The following is an 18,928-nucleotide window of genomic DNA, read 5'->3' on the forward strand; positions in this document are numbered from 1 at the left end:
ATTGACACCAAACTTATGATATGACTCAAGACTCAAACATGAAACACAAAAATATTTTTGATTTTTATGATTTTCTAATTTTTTTGGATTTTTTCGAAAATTATATGAAAAAGAAAAAATAAGGATTCCAAAATTTTTAACATGAATTCCAGGAATCTTGCATTCTTAGTCTAAAGCTTCAGTCCAGGAATTAGACATGGCTCACTAGCCAGCCAAGCTTTCAATGAAAGCTCTGGTCCAAAACACTAGACATGGCCAATGGCCAGCCAAGCTTCAGCATGTAACACCAGAGTATATTGCTCTTGATAACAAATTGCTGCTCATCATTTATCAAGTATGTAACTTACCTCTGATGGTTTGGAAGCCTCAGTCCAAAAGAATTTAGACATGGCTTTACAGCCAGCCAGGCTTCACATGCTTCATGAAACACTAGAATTCATTCTTAAAAATCTTGAATAAAATTTTTGAAAACATTTTTATATTATTTTCGAAAACAGATGAGAAAATTTTGAAATAATTTTTTTGAAAAATTTTTGAAAAGAAAACAAGAAGAAAATTACCTAATCTGAGCAACAAGATGAACCGTCAGTTGTCCAAACTCGAACAATCCCCGGCAACGGCGCCAAAAACTTGGTGCACGAAATTGTGATGTCCAGGCTCAAACTATTCCTGGCACGTGAGCAACTTGGTACGCGTAATCGTGATTACACATTCATAATTTGTCACAACTTCGATACAACTAACCAGCAAGTGCACTGGGTCGTCCAAGTAATACCTTACGTGAGTAAGGGTCGAATCCCATGGAGATTGTTGGTATGAAGCAAGCTATGGTCACCTTGCAAATCTCAGTCAGGCAGATATAAAGTGATAATGGTGTTTTCGAATAATAAATAATAGAATAGGGATAGGGATACTTATGTAAATCATTGGTAGGAATTTCAGATAAGCGAATGGAGATGCTTTTCGTTCCTCTGAACCTCTGCTTTCCTGCTATCTTCATTCAGTCAGTCTTATTCCTTTCCATGGCTGGCTTTATGTGATACATCACCACTGTCAATGGCTACTTTCGGTCATCTCACGGAAAAATGATCCAATGCCCTGTCACGGCACGGCTAATCGTCTGGAGGCATCACCCTTGCCAATGGCTTCATCTTATCCTCTCAGTGAATAATATGCTCACGCACCCTGTCACGGCACGGCTATTCATCTGTCGGTTCTCGATCATGCTGGAATAGGATTTACTATCCTTTTGCGTCTGTCACTAACGCCCTGCAATCGCGAGTTAGGAGCTCGTCACAGTCATTCAATCATTGAATCCTACTCGGAATACCACAGACAAGGTTTAGACTTTCCAGATTCTCTTGAATGCCGCCATCATTCTAGCTTACGCCACGAAGATTCTGGTTAGGAGATCTAAGAGATATTCATTCTAGCTTATTTCATGTAGAACGGAAGTGTTTGTCAGGCACGTGTTCATAGGGGAGAATGGTGATGAGCGTCACACATAATCATCACCTTCATCACGTTCTTGGGTGCGAATGGATATCTTAGAAGCGAAATAAGATGAATTGAATAGAAAACAGTAGTACTTTGCATTAATCTTTGAGGAACAGCAGAGCTCCACACCTTAATCTATGGAGTGTAGAAACTCTACCATATGAAAATACATAAGTGAAGGTCCAGGCATGACCGAGATGGCCAGCCCCCAAAGTCTAAGAACAATGCATTCAAAGATGATCCTCAGATCCTAAGATGATCAAAAGATGCTTAATACAATAGTAAAAGGTCCTATTTATAATAAACTAGCTACTAGGGTTTACATGAGTAAGTAATTGATGTATAAATCCACTTCCTGGGCCCACTTGATGTGTGTTTGGGCTGAGCCTGAGTGTTGCACGTGTAGAAGTCCTTCTTGGAGTTGAACGCCAGCTTTTGTGCAGTTTGGGCGTTCAACTCTGGTTTTGGCTCCTTTTCTGGCGCTGGACGCCAGATTTGGATAGAAAGCTGGCGTTAAACGCCAGTTTACGTCGTCTATTCTTGGCCAAAGTATGGACTATTATATATTGATGGAAAGCCCTAGATGTCTACTTTCCAACGCAATTGGAAGCGCACCATTTCGAGTTATGTAGCTCCAGAAAATCCACTTTGAGTGCAGGGAGGTCAGAATCCAACAGCATCAGCAGTCCTTCTTCAACCTCTGAGTCTGATTTTTGCTCAAGTCCCTCAATTTCAGCCAGAAAATACCTGAAATCACAGAAAAACACACAAACTCATAGTAAAGTCCAGAAATGTGAATTTAACATAAAAACTAATGAAAACATCCCTAAAAGTAACTAGATCCTACTAAAAACGTACTAAAAATAATGCCAAAAAGCGTATAAATTATCCGCTCATCAGCTACCCTCATTTTTCATTCTTCTTTCTTCAGCAATGAGCTTACTGGCAACTTCTTCAAAATTCAGAGTTTCCTTCCCATACATTAAAACAGGTTTGATATACTCATAGGAAGAAGGAAGAGACAATATGAGCCTCAGTGTCTTATCTTCATCATCAATTTTCACTCCAATTGCCTCTAATTCAGAGACAATACCATTGATAGCACTAAGATGGTCGGAGATTTTCACATTGTGATCCATGCGTAGATTATGGAACTGCTCCTTCAATAACAACCGATTTGAGATGCCCTTTGTCTGATACAACCCTTCGAGTTTATCCCAAAGTTCCTTGGCTGTTTTCATTCCTTGCACATTTGCAAGAACATTCTTAGCCAAACACAGGCGAATAGCACTTGCAGCTCTCAAATCTAGTTCCTCCCATTTTTCATCCTTCATACCAGAGATCTTCTCCTTCAACGCCTTGTGCAAACCTGATTGTATCAACACATCTTTAACTTGTATTTGCCACAAGCCAAAATTGATTCTTCCATCAAATTTCTCTATTTCAAGCTTCACAGCAATTGAATATCTTGACATTGTTGCAACCGTATACTGGAATAGTATAACTCAACTGTAGACCGTGCACTAGGAAGGGTCCCCAGGAAAGAGAGGTGGGTCACAATGGACACACTTAAATACCAAGTCTTTCCTTAGCCAGAACCTTTCCAAACTGCACTCTCACAGTGTCACACTGCCTTCCAGCAATAACAACAGCAACCAAAGATCAACCTCAAGCCACAGGACGAAATTCTTTTCTGATGTGGAAGGTCAGACTAGGCTGCAACCACAGAGCATATTAAGAATAAATCCCACCGAACCGAAGCTCTGATACCACATGTTGGGAATAATACACCATTCCCCTTGAGAAAATACTTTTTACAGAGAAATAAAATAGACACAATCACAACACAAGAATTTAACGTGGAAAACCCCAATTACTAGAGAAAAAAAAAAACCACGGCCGTTGTCAAATGACAACCAAAGAATATCACTATGTGAAAATTGTTACAACACATAGACTTCTTTCTCTCTAACACCGACACCCCAGTACACCCACACTCTCAAAGCAAATATTTAACTACACCTCACAACACTCTCTAATCAAAGAGTATAGAGGAAAAGAAAAGTCAGATACAAGCTTTAAGTGTTTTTGACTGGTGTAAAAAATATGGAGAACTTAGCCTCATATTTATAGCCTAGGTCACCCACTCCATTTGCTATTCTAAGCAATGTGGGACTAATTCAACCAAATTCTAACACAATATTCATCTTTTTTCATGAACAATTAGATCAAGGAATTAGCAATTGATCAAGTTAAGAGAGATTGATTCACCAAGGGTTTGATTCTCCAAGGGATTGGGTTTCAATCACTCATGATTTGCCAAGAAATCAATGAATTATATGATTGAAGAGGAGATGAAAGACAATTTGATCCAGAGAATGCATTATCTCTGTACTCCAATGATTCTCCCCATTCCTATCTCTCCATTTCCTGATTCTTTGCTTTACAATTAATGCTTACGTGTATCGTTCCTTTTTAATTCAGTAATTTACTATCCTTGCCTTTATTTTATTGCAATTTATCTTCCTGCACTTTAATCTTCCAGCTAGTTACATTTTCGCTCTTTATTTCTAGTCATTTATTTCTTTGCTATTTACTTTTTAGTTAGTTACTTTACTGTTAAGCTATCAACTCTCATCAACTTTGATTGTTTAACTAGTATGACCAATTGATTAAAATTACTCAAATCTATCAATTCTCATGGGATCGACCTCAATCTCAGTGAGTTATTACTTGAATACGACCTGTGCACTTACTCGTGGATATTAATTTATCAAAATCCATATCAATACGCTTGGGAAAGTGAAAGTCATGTACGCTTATGTTTAACTCTATTAGCCCTTTCCAAGAGCTGCTAACAACTAACAGCAAAGATTACAAAATTCTTATCACAAGCCATACTAATAAAAGATGCCACAGGTTATAAATCCCATGCCAGATATTTTGCATACCTATTCCTTTGTCTATTTCACACAACACTTAAAGGAATCAACTAATTCTAGGATTTTCCATGTGATTTTCAACTTGTTTTTAAGACACTATCATGACAAATATTGTCTTGGTGACACAAAAATTAAGCCTTTAAAAAACATGATGTACACATTATGCTCTTGTAGTAGAACAGGAGTTGTTGTACATAAATATCAAGAAGACTTTCCTAATGCAGATGAAGACCTGTGTCCAGTTGATTATGTAAGGGAATTCGTGATGGATGAAGAGTTCTGTAGGATTCTGGACAAGGCTAAAGGAAAAGGATCTTTGGTGGTAGTAGATTTCTACTGCACCTCTTGTGAAAGCTGCAAATATATAGAGTAGGATTTTTCCAAGTTGGTGCAAGAAGACCGGTGATGATGAAGCTCCGATTATTTTCCTAAAGCATAATGTAAGTATATATGAACATCAGTGATTATTGTCTTTCGTTGATTATTGGACTGAGAACTCATGCTATCTAGAAAGTCTTTTATAACGCTATTCCTTGAAAGTAATGGATGAGTATGATGACCAATCCGAGGTTGCAGAGTGACTAAGAATCAGGGTATTTCTCTTTAGTTTGTTATGACATGTCTTTGTAATTTTTTCCACAGAATCCTCAAAGAATTTTAAATAAGACAGTTTGGTCCCAATAAATTTGTATTCAGTAGTAGTCCTTAAGAATTATTCTCATAAAGACAAATTGGTCCTTCTGTCATTTTCAATTAGGTAAAAAAATATTACTATAAGATAAATTAGTTCCTCTTCAAAATGACGAAAGAACCAATATGTCCAACGTGAATAACTCTTCAGGACTTATAGAGAATAAAAATTTATTAGAGATTCTTTAGTGCCAATTTTTGTGTTTATTCTTTTTTTTTTTTTAAATATCTATCGAAATATCCTCGTTTCTCTCATCTCCTTTCTAGATGATTCAATCTTCTCTATATATGGGAGTAGGCATATGATCATGTAGCATTTGTGCTAAAAATAATATTTAAATCTTCATATTATATGATCCTAAGAATTCTAAAATAGCACTTCAACTGATGCAGGCTGTGCCTCTTTTCCAATTCTACAAAGATGGGTCTTGCTAGAAGCATTCCCAACCAGAGATAAAGATTACTTCCAACAACCAAAGATAAAGAAAAGATTGTCGCAGCCATCCTAAAAAATTTATCTCATGAGTCCCAATATATTTTGTGTTAACTTCATGGGAAGGGATCACTCTCATGCAAAATTGGTTCTACATGACACGTGTTCTTTAAACATAATTTTGTAGACCACACATAAAATGTTTTAGCCATGTAATTGTATTTCACTTAATTGGAACACTTGCTTGCAAGATCTTGGGTATAGAATTCAAAAGTATGGATATAAGTAGAATATACCCTCGCCTTTTACTTAGTGTAGGGATCCTCAATTTTCCAGAGACCCTATAGAGGGTAACAATAAATATTTTTTTCTTGTTAACCTTGTGCGTCTCGGTTGTTTATATTTAGCTGAAAGCTTTCACTGTATATAGATTTAAATAACAGTACATGCCTACATATTTACAGTGCCTGTGAATGTTATTCAATTGTTAGTCATACGATAACTTGTGTAGGTATTGCATTGGAAGAAATATATATGTCCATTTTACATAAACCAAGAAAGGATATAGGTTTTTTTCACTCTAGGTTACTTTTTTATAGAGAAAAATTCATGTTAAATTCAGGTCACCTTCAAGATTTACAGAGTATCTTGTAAAATTTATCTGCACAAATTACAAATATCACTGCGTATTAGAAAGAAAAATTATCAATCATATTCATTCAGCATTGGGCGGCACACAATCAAAAACCTTCCCAATTAATATTGAACCTGTAATTGACCTTATCCCTGTTCGAGTTAAGAAACTGATGTCCAAACCAGTTAAATTATGATCTTCATGGACCCACACTTCTGGTCCGTATATCAAACGGCAACGCTCAGTAAATAAACCAACCATCCTAAAGGCTACCTCCTTGAAGAACATAGATGCAATCTGACCAATAGAAAAGGATCATTGATTAGTCATCACCTGAAAAATACATAATAATGTTAACATCGAATTTATAATGTTAACATTAACGGAATTTATTGTAATGGAATGGGCTACATAGCAAATTGTATGAACGCGGATGCAGGCATATAAGAGGGTTTAGTCATGTCAAGTTACTGGTAATGATACTCATTAAATAAATCCTTGCCACATACATGAATTAACAGATTAAGTCCTCAAAATTTAGGTAAAGGAAAACATAAAAGTGAGGACGGAACATTGATTCCAAAAAAGCATAATGACAGTGAAAACAAGTTGATCAAGACAGATATAGAATGATAAAACCATACATGTCAGTAAAGTCGTGATTGAAACTTAAAATCCACCAACAAATAAAGATTGCAAGCCCCTGAAACTGAGCATGGATTGAATTCCCATACGTTTATCAAATGATCAAACAGGATATCCTGTGAAACAGTTGTCTGAAAATACAAAACATATGGTATAAGGCTATAAGCACAACAAAATAACAATCACTAGAAACAAAGAACGAAATTCTATTACCATAAACAAGTTGATTTCATGCTGTCCCTTTCAACAAACCAGCGAACCCCAATCCTGCTAGTGGTTACTTGGCTTGACCTATTCCCATAGAAGTGGGAACAACTGCCAAAAGCCCAAATAACACTTTTTGCCGCTTCTAGTTTTAAGATGTAACATTATACCCTCTTAACTCTCTTTTAGCAATTTTCACACTTGAGTGATACCAATAGCCGATGATGTAATACATTATATAGAGTTGTGTAGCAACGACATATTGGAAAAGTGACTCCATTGCATTGGCATGAATAACATACTGGCAACATTTTTATAGAAGCAGATTCGACAGATTTTAATGGTAGGGAAAAGAGAAAGTAACAATAATCATCCTGAGTAGAGAAAATGAACTACCTTTACACACTTTGGTCTCTCCAATTCAACATGAGAAACATAACTTTCAACAAGGAATTCAAATTCCAATGCAGCATCAAATGATCCATCTAGATAGTGCCTAAGTATTTTCGACCTTTGATGTCAAGGGACAAACCCATGGTAGAAGTCAACAACTACAACAACATCAAATAATTGCTTTGGCAAGTACCTAATAATCAGAAAGTGTACTAGCTCACAAATACAATTATGCACTAAAATGATCAATTTGTCTAAATACAACATAGGAATTAGGGATTGGGGAGAAAGAGAAGCGTGTTACCCCAAAACGCGCTTCTCTTCGTAAATTTTGGAAAGAACACCTTCTTCACCATCTCCACATCCAAGAAAGTGCCTTGTTTAGACAGTAGCATTGTTGTTACTCAACGCTCCCATAAACGGGGAACTAGCAATGCAACATCCAAGGGACTGAATCTGATTGGTGGCACCGCCAATGAAGGAGGTAAGGCACCGACAATCATCAAATTGTTGCTACTTCTCCTCCTAATTAATTGAGCTATGTCGCTTCTGTGTGACGCTAAGAAATGGAGTGCCTTCGTGGTGGACAAAAATACCGGCATTTTTTCTTTAGTTCAGAAAGAATTGGAAGATGGAACCCTAAATTGAGAAATTGAGCAAGTTTTAAAAACGAAAGAATGAGAATAGGAAAACGGCAGATTGGGATTGGAAATCGAAAGTGAACATTTGAATATGGGAAAACAAGGAAATAGAGAGAATTTTGGAATAAGAGAAGACGCAGAATCGAGAAAGAAATGCTAAGATAGAAATAGAGAAGGCGTGAAAATATGGTGGGCATTGGTTGAAAGAGATGAAGATGATGATGATGGTGGGATTCAAAGTCCATAGTACAAATATCATAACGCCCCACATGGTTAACAAGTCACCCCTTTCATGCTATGATACTAGTTGACTACACACGTGGACTACTTCACCCCCTTCCTTATCATTTACATTAAAATATTAGTACGTATTATATTAAATAATTTAATAAATTATTATCTACATCTTAGGTAGTTAGTATTTTAGTACTATTATCTTATTAAATTATTTCATATAATAGTACTAATATTCAGGCGTGAACAACAAGAAAAGGGGTGAAGTAATCCACGTGTGATGTCAACTAATATCATAACATGAAGGGGGTGGCGTGTTAACCATGTGGGGCATTAAAATCTTTGAAGTTTGGATTTTGAATTCCACCATCATCATCGTCTTCATCTCCTTCGACCAACGCCCACCAAATCTTCACGCCTTCTCTGTTTATATCATAGGTTTTTTTTCTCGATTTTGCATTTTCTTTCACTCCAAGATTCTCCCCATTCCCCTGCTTTCTCATATTCTGGGGTTCACTTTTGATTTCCAATACTAATACGTCGTTCCCCCATTCTCGTTCTTTTGTTTTAAAACCCGCCTAGTTTCCGAATTTAGGTTTCCATCTTCTAATTCTTTCTAAGTTGAAGAAAAAATGCCGATAGTTTTGTCCACCGTAAAGGTACGCCACTCCTAAGCGTCACACAGAAGCGACATATTACTACTATTATCTTATTAAATTCTTTAATACATACTAATATTCAGGTGTGAACGACAAGAAAGAGGGTGAAGTAGTCCACGTGTGTGGTCAACTAGTATCATAGCATGAAGAGGGTGGCGTGTTAACTACGTGGGGCATTTAGATCTTTGAATTTCAGAATTTGAATCCCACCATCATTACTGTCTTTGTCTCTTTTAACTAACCCCCACCAAATCTTCACGCATTCTCTATTTCTATCTTAGCGTTTCTTTCTCGATTCCACGTCTTCTCTCATTCCAAGATTCTCCCAATTCCCTTACTTTTCCATATTCTAGGGTTTACTTTTGATTTTCAATCCCAATCTGTCATTCCCCATTCTCATTCTTTTGTTTTAAAACTCTCCAATTTTTCAATTTAGGTTTCCATATTCCAATTCTTTTCAAGTTGAAGAAAAAAATGCCAGTATTTTTTGTCCACTGTAAAGGCACTCCGTTTCTTAGCATCACACAGAAATGGCGTATTAGTAATATTATCTTTTTAAATTATTTAACATAATAGTACTAATATTTAGGTGTGAACGACATAGAAGGGGGGTGAAGTAGTCAACGTGTGTGGTCAACTAGTATCATAGCATGAAAGGGGTGGCATCTTAACCACGTGGGCCATTAAGATCTTTGAGTTTTGGACTTTGAATCCCACCATCATCACCATCTTCGTCTCCTTCAACCAATGCCCCCTAAATCTTCGTGCCTTATCTATTTCTATCTTAGCATTTCTTTCTCGATTCCGCGTCTTCTCTTATTCCAAGATTCTCTCCATTTAATTTTCTTACTTTCTCATATTCTAGGGTTCACTTTTGATTTCCAATTCCAATTTTCCGTTCCCCCATTCTCATTCTTTCATTTTAAAACTGGCCCAATTTCTCAATTTAGGATTCCATTTTTCAATTATTTCTGAGTTGAAGAAAAAAATACTAGCATTTTTGTCCACCGCGAAGGCACTCTGCTACTTCGCATCACGCAGAAGTGGAGTCGCTCAATTGATGGTTGTTGGTGTCTTACCTCCATCATGGGCGATGCCTCCAATAAGATTCAGTCCCTTGTATACTGCGTTGTTGGTTCCCCACTTACCAAAGCATCGAGTAATGGCAATGCTGCTATCCAAACGAGGCACTTTCTTGGATGTGGAGATGGTGAAAAAGATGTTCTCTCCAAAATTTATGAGGAGAAGCGCATTTTGGAGTAGCACTTCTCTTCCTCTCCAATCTCTAATCTCTATGTCAAATTTAAACAATTTGATTATTTTAGTGTGTATTTAATTGGAACTTGATATGGTTGATAGAGAATACACTTTGTATTTGTGAGTTGATACGCTTTCTGATTATCAGGTACTCGCTAGAGCAATTATTTGATATTGTCGTTGTTGACTTCTACCATGGGTTTGTCCCCTGGTGTCAAAGGTTAGGAACTATCCAGATGGATCATTTGATGCTTAGTTAGAGATTGAATTTGAATTCCTTGTTGAAAGTCATGTTCTCATGTTAAATTGGAGAGACCAAAGCGTATAAAGGTAGTTCATTTTCTCTACTCAAGATGATTATGGTTACTTTCTCTTTTTCCTACCATTTAAGTGTGTGTTTGAATTATAGTTTGCAAACGGGAGTTTGTATAAAAGTGATTTTGCAAACTTGATTTTAATGAAAAGTAAGTTTGTGTTAACGTGATTTATGTTTGGCAATCTTTATATCAAAATGGATTATAGTAAAATAAATGTTGTTTGGAATATACTACTCAAAATCACTTTTAGATGAAAAATTACTAAAAGAGACATCAATTTAAATAATTTTTTATATTATCCTATCATTTTACTTTAGATATTTGAATAAATCTTATTAATTTATTTTATAATAAAATTAATATTTACTTACTAAATTAAAGTAACATATACAAATTGATAAAATATATTTTAATACATAAAAATACTAAAGAGAGTACTATATATTTTATAATGTCAAACAAAAAGAAAATATTCTATATTATTTTAGTACCGTTACTCTTCTTTAATTTAGTATCATTTTTTACTATAAATTTTTATAATTAGTATATAATAAAAACAAAAATAAAGTACAATAAGAAGTACAATAAAAACAAAAAAATTTCGTACAAACATAGAATATAATAATTACAACTAACAACATATATCATATAAACAAAAAAATTACAATAAGAAGTAAATAAAATTCATATGAATAAAACTAAATAAAAAAATAAAAAATTTTATACACAACATAAATATAGTACAATAAAGGATAGAAAAAAAGAATTTATATAAACAAAAAATAATAAAAATATCATAAAAATTAATAAAAATAAGAATTTATACCAATAATAGTTGTCATATGAATAAAAAATATAATAAAAATATAACATCAGAACACTAAAAAAATAATATCATAATACAAAAAATAATATAAAAAATATTTATATATAAATAAAAAATATAATAAAAAACATAAAAATCAAAATATGAAAGAGAGTACTAAAAGTAATAAAAAAAATTAAAATATTTATCTTGGCGGTGATTGTAACAAATCTGAAAGATTTTGATGAAAAAAATTGGAACCAAGAACATACAAAAAAAACTAGTGTGAAAATTATATGGTTACTTACATCATTTTTATAGAAGAAAATGAAGGATAAGATTGGTAGAAGAGGAATAATTTTCTTACTTAATTTCTCAATTGTAATTAGCCTTCCCCAACGTGAACCCAAAAGCTAGAATTTTTAGCTTCCTCTAAACGTACGTTTAGAGGCAAAATCACTTATGGGTTCAGAGTTTCAAAGAGTTGCCAAACATAAAGATGAGACGTTCAAAGCACTCAAACGAGCTTCTCTCTTCTCCAACGTGAACCCCAAACACATCCTAAATCTATTGGATTCTGCTTTGCTTTTATAAAAAAGTTAGCAGTATGTTGTTCATACCAATGCAATGGAGTCGCTTTGCCAATATGTCATTGCTACACATGTAATACCCTAACACAGAGAACTTTATGCCTAGGTCGTAAATCAATGGTGATGAGGCGCTATGACCTCTAAAAATAAAATACGCATACACACACGCAGCACGCACGCACACACACACATGTTAAATTGGAGAGACCAAAGCGTATAAAGGTAGTTCATTTTCTCTACTCAAGATGATTATGGTTACTTTCTCTTTTTCCTACCATTTAAATCTGTTGGGTTCTGCTTTTATAAAAAAATTTGGCAGTATGTTGTTCATACCAATGCAATGGAGTCGCTTTGCCAATATGTCATTGCTACACATGTAACACCCTTACACAGAGAGCTTTATGCCTAGGTCGTAAATCAACGGTGGTGAGGTGCTACGACCTCTAAAAATAAAATACATACACACACATGCGCGCACACACACACATATTACTTTTACTAGGAGCCTTGAAGAAAAGGTTAACCAAAACCAAGACCAGACAATTTTGTCACTCTCGAAAAAGCGATAAGATAAAAGGCTTATACAGAAAAACCAAGAGACATATGTATATCAATATAGAGTTCCAAAAATAGGGATACATAATCAAGCTCTAGACTCAACCTGCGAAACAAAGACTGGCTATATATATATATATATCAATCCTAAGTTTTCAAAGTCAACCTCTAAGAGGGACAAAACATGTTTATACAAAAGCGGAGAAGGTACACATATATAACTAAGTACTTAATATAAAAAGCCCAAAATGTAAATCTTCGCTCCCAAAGAGTCTCCAACACACTCAGCAAGGTGCCTCATATCCTGCACCTGAAAAACAACATGTATAAAATGAGAACCAAAGGTTCTCAGCATGGTAACAGTGTCCAAAAGATAAGATATAAAGCTCTGTGAAGCCGAAGGCAATCCTAGACTGTTGAGTTAAGAAATTAACTAAAATTAATTAGTGATGACAAATATTATTTAATTGGGTAAAATAAATAATTAAATGTTGATTGTTTATAATTATATGAAGCTAATTATTTATTGTTGCAATACTACAGCCCAAATGAAAATGGAAAATGAAACAAGGCTGATGGGTTGAAAACTCAAACAAAGTCCAAAAGAAAACAAAGAAAGGAACCAACGGGCTAAGCAAATCAAAACCGATCCAAGTCTGTGTCCATCAATTTAAGTTGATCCCACCAAGCTTCTCACACAAGATTGAAGTCTTCACTCTTTCTCATTGCTTCCAAAGCAACGTTCCTTTCCTCTCTGTCTTAGTCAAATCACTGAACTTAGAAAAAGTAAGAAAGAGAGCTTAGTCACTAAGCTAGTCATGAAAGAAGAAGGAAAGAGAAGGTTAATCAAAGAAGGGTAAGGTCTAATCACCCATATCAAGAAAAGATCAGAAAGCTCAAGGTAATCTATTTCCTCTTGCATGCAACACACTTGTTTTTCTTCATCTTCAACTCCCTGTATCTCCGTTTTGAGCTATATGGAAAAGAGGATTTCTGTTCCTCTCTGCTGTAAATCCACGGTCTCAAAAAAGTCTTGGGGACCAAGTTGGTGTTCAAAGGCTCAGATCAAGTTGACCATTGAAAGACTCTTGTGGTTGCCGCTTTATGGCTTTCGGTCAAGATGAGGAAGTCAGAATCAAAGTTTCTACTCTAAGGTTTAATGAGAAAAAGTGAATCTGTGGGTTGGTGAAGCTCAAGGCTCAAGGTGTTGACCTTGGAAGAAGAACCCAGCAACATGCAAAGAGATAAAAGAGGTTTGCTGTTCATTCAGAAACCAAGGAGAGAAAACCAGAGTGTGAGAATAGTGTTCTGAAAAGAAGTTCCTCTACTTGGATAATACTTTCTTTCAAAGAAGCATTTGGCCAATACTGAAGAACTGTATCTGAGGTTTGCGAATCTGGTTTTGCACATAGCAAAGAGGCTGCTGATGAAGTCAATCTCCTTCATGTTTTACAGATTGTAAAGTACTTTTCTATGTTTATCTTTCTGTAATTTCTTGTGAGATAAGGCATTGTGAGAAAGCTCAAGTAAAAGCCATGAGTGAAAAAAGGCTGAGTGATACACTTGAGAGAAAAGCCTAGAGTTATTTCAGATTTCTTTAGGTATGTCTATGTCTTGTATCTTGTACCTGTGAGGTATCCCTTTCTTAGTTGGGTTAGCACTAAGAGTGAATAGTTAGGTATTAGCATAGCCAATGTCAAGTTAGGTTAGAACTTGAGTGTGAAAGGATTGGGTCAATCCTGTGAAATTGGTGTATGTAATACTGTTAACTATAGTGAAAATTCTTCCACTGTTGTGGAGGAGACTGGATGTAGGTTGCATAGTACAAGGCAACCGAACCAGGATACATGCTGGTGTTAGCTTTTTTCTTCTCTGATAAGTTCTGTTTTCTGATATTCATGAGACAAAAATAAATTGTCTCATAAATTTTTGCTGCTGAGTACCAACAGAATCAGAATTGAAAGTTTGTTTAAAAAGGGTCATAACAGCAACTTAAAAGGAAGGCATAGATTCAACCCCCCTTCTCTAAGCCTACCACAACCTTCATAGACTTATACAACCCAGATCAAAGCCTAGAGTTCTCACTAAGCCAAAACTATGGTAATTCTATCTAGGGGTTCTATTCTATCTCTTCAATTCTAATTCTCTACAAACCTACCAATCACCAGGTGGAATAATCCTTAGCGTCACCTCTGCCAGCATGAGGGATCTCTCTATTGTTCAAACAAAGACAAAGCATACAAGTAATACACAACTAAGAAAATAGATACAACATTTAAGTCATTTAGCATACAAGCATAGATAAACAGTTAGGCAAGCCAAAACACAATATACATACTCAAACAAATCATACAATGCACATAATGGATGTCTGACCTATGATCGATAAGTCTCATCTGTCAGTTATCCAGCCAAACCCGACATGTCCGGTAGCGAATCCTGGACAGTCCCTGCATCACACATTCTCAAGAGTCTATGCATATATCTATATTCATTCTTTAACCATCTCATTAGGGGAGATCTTTCCGAAAAGGTATAAGTGTCCGGTCACACTTGCGACACAAGGTTAAAGGAATGAGATGCAAATAAATTATAATTACCATCATGGAGCAAGTGGGGTGAACCGCAACCCTTGCTACTACCCAAGAAGCTCAAGTCATCATAACCCGGAGTAAGTAGGGTGAACCAATCCCTTACATCTACCTGAGGAGCCTCAACAACCAACATGGAGCAAGTGGGGTGACACCACAACCCTTGCATCTACCTAGGAGGTACGTTCTCATATGTTTATGAGGAATAAAGGAGGGGATCTTAACCTCCTACCATCTCACTGGAGGCGATTTTACAATACCAGGAGGAATAAAGAAGGGTATCCTCACTTTCCACCATCTCTCTGGGGTCGCACTTTTGAGAAAAAGTGCTCAGATGAAACAATTATGCTCAATATCAGTTTCATAGTAAAAGTATATTTATGCAAACTTATCTTCTCTACACTCCAATATGTTCTCTTTGATCCACTCAGTCCACTCTACAAACGCTCTAGTTAAATACACCACAATTCTCTACAATCCTAGGTCACTGGCTCTAAACTTATAACCGAAAATTACCCCTTTATTTCACTCAGTACTCTTTTGTTTGTCCGAAAACCTAAACACTAGCTATCGTACCTTAAACAGGTGTTACAGAGGTTTAAAAAGTTAGAGAAGTTGTTAAAAACTCAAAATTACAACTTTTTCAAAGTAGGGTGGTCATGCATATGCATGCCACCCTTCGCATACGCATGACTTGAAAATTGGCCAAGTCGTGTACGCAACCACCTCATGCGTACGCGAGTGTGTTGGACAGAAGAGAGTCATCGCGTACGCATGCATGTTTTCGCGTACACATGCTGTTAAAATGCCAAAGTCGCGTGCAAAACAGCGCTACGTACACTAAAGTGCTAGGCAAAGCCCGAAACTCGCGTCGCGTGGAACATTTCGCGTATGCATGCCTTAGGTTTTTCAGAAAAGCTGTTAAGTTTGTAGAAATCAGTTTTTTACACTAAACTTCAAACGCGCATAACTTTTTTGTTAAAAATTATTTTTAGTTTGTTCTTCGAATGTTATAAACTTCACGGAACCAATTTTCATTCAAAATAAGTTTCACAAGATTTGGGGGGACTGGAAGCCAAGTTATGACCCTCCGAATTTGGTTAAAAATCAATTTTTACCAAAACGTTTCAAATCCTTTAGTTTTCAAAACTCTTAAACCAAAACCAAACTAAACATACCCAAACCAATATCAACACAGCCAAACCAATACCAACACCTCAAAACCTCAATTGATTCAAATATTTACACTCAAAATCTACCAATTTCTTCAATTCCTATCAATCATCATCAATATCGACATTTTTTATTCATTCCACAACATCACAACCATTCTAATGCCTAACACCCTTCAAATTCACTCAGTCCAACAACTTCACCAATCATTCATTTCACAACATATCAATATACATTCTCAATTTTTAATCAATCAACAATTCAACCTATCTTACGGACAACTAGTCTAAGTCTCACACAACATTACAAATTAGCTAAAGAAAACCGAAACCATACCTTGACCGAATTTCTCCAAACTCAAAACACTACAATTCAAGCTTTTAAAACTCCAAATCAAACCCAAGAAGCTCCAGCCACCAAAGCCTATTCCAAGTGCTCCAATTCACCAATTTAACTTCAATCAACATAAAATTCAACCTAATTCCATACAATACCATCATATCAATGCTAAGGTTTTCTAATTCATCAATTCACAAGGATTTAGTGATTTCTTACTTTACCCACTTATGATTGGAGCAAAACCCAATTATTATCCAATGCTAGAGAACACATAAACCATCAAAAACACAATTTCCTCAATACCGATGAACTAAAAACGAAAATCATAGCGAAGGGAAGAATTGGCTACGAAAAACAAAGTTTTTTACCACTTTTTTAAATAAAAATGAAGAGCTCGATGAGACAAATGCGTGGCAACAAACGACTCGTCAATCGGAGCTCCAAATTGAAAGTTATGGATGATTAAAGATGATGATAAATAGTGCTTTGGTTAGGTTTTGTCTCCCTTTACCGTTTCAACGTGGAGCTCAAAGTGGAAGGGGTTTTGTGGCTGAAAATCCTAACTTTGGGTTTATATATGTTGAGCCTTGCCCGATTCAATCAGTTTAGTCTGATAGTCCGATTTTGAGGCAAAACATTTAAAATTAGTGTTTTAATTCATATTCTAAATATTTTTACATTTCTAAATTATAAAATTTAATTTTCTAATTTCTGGCTCATATTTAATTTATTAGATGATTATTTATTAATTTATCGGATTTTACAATAGAACTCTACATAATATATTACATCATCGACCACTGATATCACTCTAGTGTGAAAATTGCTAAAAGAGAGTTAAAAGGGTATCATGTTACATCTCAAAACTAGAGGCGGCGAAAATGCATGTGTTATTTGGGCTTTTGGCAATTGTTTCCACTTCTATGGGAGAGGTCCGGGCCAAGTGACCACTAGCAAAAATAGGGTTGGCTGGTTTGTTGAAAAGCGCAGCACGAAATCAACTTGTTTATGACAATAGAATTTTGTTCTTTGTTTCTACTGATTGCTATTTTGTTTTAAATTTTTAGACAACCATTTTACAGAGTATCCTATTTGATTATTTGATAAACATATGGGAATTCAATCCAAGCCCAGTTTCAAAGACTTGCAATCTTTATTTTTTGGTGGATTTTAAGTTTTAATCACTACTTTACAAACAAATATGGTTTTGTCATTCTGTATCTATCTTAATCAACTTGTTTTTATTGTCATTATGCTTTCTTAAAAATAATGTTCTGTCCTCACTTTTATGTTTTTCTTTCCTTAACTTTTGAGGACTTAATTTGTTAATTCATATATGTGCCAAAGATTTATTTGTTGAGTATAATTACCTTGACATTACTAACCCTCTTATAAGCCTGCATCCATGTTGATATGTAGCCATTCCATCACAATAAACTCCATTAATGTTAACATTATAAAATCAGTGTTAACATTATTATGTATTTTTCTGGTGATGACTAATCAATGTTTTTTTTGTTAGTCAGATTGCATTTATGTTCTTCAAGGAGGTAGCTTCTAGGATGATTGGTTCATTTACTGAGCGATGTTATTTGATATATGAACTAGAATTGCGGGTCCATGAAAGATCATACGAAGAAAGGGCATAATTTAGTTGATTTGGACATAAGTTTCTTGCCTCGAATAGGACTAAGGTCAATTTACAGGTTCAACATTAATTAAGAAAGATTTTGATTATATGCTGCTCAATACTAAATGAATATGATTGATCGTTTCTCTTTATAATATCCACTAATATTTGTAATTTGTGTAAATAAATTTTACAATACACTTTATATAATCTTAAAAGTGACCTGAATTTAACATAAATTTTTTTTCCTGAAATAAAAGTGACCTCGGAGTGAAAAAAAAGCTATCAATCCCTTCTTGGTTTATATAAAATGGATATATATTTTTTCTTTCCAATGCAATACACACAACTGACACAAGTTATCGAATTACTAGCAATTGAATAACATTCACAGACACTGTAGACATGAAGGCCTGTGCTATTATTTAAATCTATATGCAATGAAAAGTTTCGGTCAAATATATACAAACGAGACGCATAGAGTTAACAAGAAAAAAATATATTTATTGAAATCCTATGAAGAGTCTTTAAGAAATTGAGTTTCACTTTTCCAAGCGTACATGATTTTCAGTTTTTCACTTTCCCAAGCATAGATGGCTTGTGATCAAAATGCGTTCACTTATTCTCTGGAATTGGATTGATTTGTAGCCACATTTGTAAGTTGAGTTTCATTCAAACAGTTTCTTTTTCAATATATCA

At 35.2% G+C, this 18,928-nt stretch overlaps 3 pseudogenes; 2 read left to right on the forward strand and 1 right to left on the reverse strand.

The window, feature by feature from the left end:
* The first annotated feature begins 4,407 nt into the window (after positions 1 to 4,407).
* LOC112729749 (thioredoxin-like 4, chloroplastic) lies at positions 4,408 to 6,030 on the forward strand (annotated as a pseudogene).
* LOC112726974 (uncharacterized) lies at positions 6,018 to 8,341 on the reverse strand (annotated as a pseudogene).
* A 604-nt stretch (positions 8,342 to 8,945) lies between these two features.
* LOC112729151 (uncharacterized) lies at positions 8,946 to 18,248 on the forward strand (annotated as a pseudogene).
* Positions 18,249 to 18,928: the final 680 nt, after the last annotated feature.

Source organism: Arachis hypogaea, chromosome 12 (genome assembly GCF_003086295.3).
Source record: "Arachis hypogaea cultivar Tifrunner chromosome 12, arahy.Tifrunner.gnm2.J5K5, whole genome shotgun sequence".
Lineage (NCBI taxonomy): Eukaryota > Viridiplantae > Streptophyta > Magnoliopsida > Fabales > Fabaceae > Arachis > Arachis hypogaea.